The sequence below is a fragment of the Poecilia latipinna genome, unplaced genomic scaffold, assembly GCF_001443285.1.
Source record: "Poecilia latipinna isolate Pla-1442-1.1 unplaced genomic scaffold, P_latipinna-1.0 Scaffold811, whole genome shotgun sequence".
Classification (NCBI taxonomy): Eukaryota; Metazoa; Chordata; class Actinopteri; order Cyprinodontiformes; family Poeciliidae; genus Poecilia; species Poecilia latipinna.
Window position 1 is genome coordinate 6,928 of NW_015113427.1, and position 1,275 is coordinate 8,202.

A 1,275-nucleotide genomic window follows, 5' to 3' on the forward strand; every position below is an offset into this window, starting at 1 on the left:
CTGGATAAGCAATGTAATCCTGAAGCAAAGTGATGTTACATAAGCAACACATTGACATTTTTTGAGTTATAAGAACCTTGATGCTGATGAAATGCGATGTAAAACTGTTTTGTATTGAGTTAAAGAATATAATACAGAACAGGTACCCTCAGAATACCTGAGGATAGCTCTGACATGGGTTTGTCAAATACGGCTTGTTTCTGCCACACAACACAGTATTCTCAAATTCTGTGTAACACATAGAGACATGCACACAACTTTGAAAAGAGGAAGTATTTATGAATGTATATTGTTTTTGTTACATTTATTTTTATAAAACATGAAAAGAGAACATTAGGTTCCACCGAGATTTGAACTCGGATCGCTGGATTCAGAGTCCAGAGTGCTAACCATTACACCATGGAACCACGTGACAAAACAAAAATAATTCAAGGTATTTAATCCAATTCACGTATTCCGTCATTTTCTCACATTATTGTAGATGTGATCAGGGAAAGTAACGTCATTTTTCTACCAGAAACATAGGGATAAAGTTTTTAAATAATAAAAAAAAACTTCCGTAAGTAAGTAACAGTGCTCCTCCAGCATGCTGCCTTCTTGAGCGGTGAGACTCCGTCGTCGATTGCAAACAGATGTGAATTTACCTTGAGAGTATTTTATGTGTGGTTTGATGTGAATAAATATGGTGAATATGAGAATGTGGCAGAAAAGCACGAAATGTTTCTTTTACGCCCTACTTTAATTCTTCTAAGATCACCTACTGCCACCTGGTGGCCAATCGTTGGAATTGCAGGATCTAGGATAGTAGGAATGTTTGAGGTTATTGTTGCCTAATTCCTCTGAAGTTATACAGGGAAGGAACATATATTCCTTGTCAGTAAATCAAACAAAAAAAATTAATACTGTGAACACTGTATGTGTTAAGACTAGTGTATAATACGTTTTCCATCAAGGAATTTTGTTCTTTGATCACTAATCTCTTGAGTTAAATTTAATTAGATAAGCCTTTTAACTACTGTTCTCTGCTTAATTTGCTGAAGAACTTATTTCTATGCTGAGTTATGTCTGTCAAGGTACATTTCCATCTGAAATTGGGTTCAGCTGGATACAGAGTTGGTGAAAATCATAAGGCTGACTGAGATGAATACTGATTATACACTTAGAGTAGCGAAGCATAGATTCAGCTCTGGTCTGTTGGATGCTCACAGTTCCTGTCACAGGACGTGACAACAATAAAGATCTGCAGCTGAGCTCTGCTATGGATTTAGTCACTGC

The 1,275-nt window shown here is 36.4% G+C and overlaps 1 non-coding gene across 1 annotated transcript; it reads right to left on the minus strand.

Annotated features, from left to right (window-relative positions):
* Positions 1–335: 335 nt before the first annotated feature.
* trnaq-cug (transfer RNA glutamine (anticodon CUG)) lies at positions 336–407 on the minus strand. The gene has a single exon. It is a non-coding gene; the product is annotated as a tRNA-Gln (tRNA).
* Positions 408–1,275: the final 868 nt, after the last annotated feature.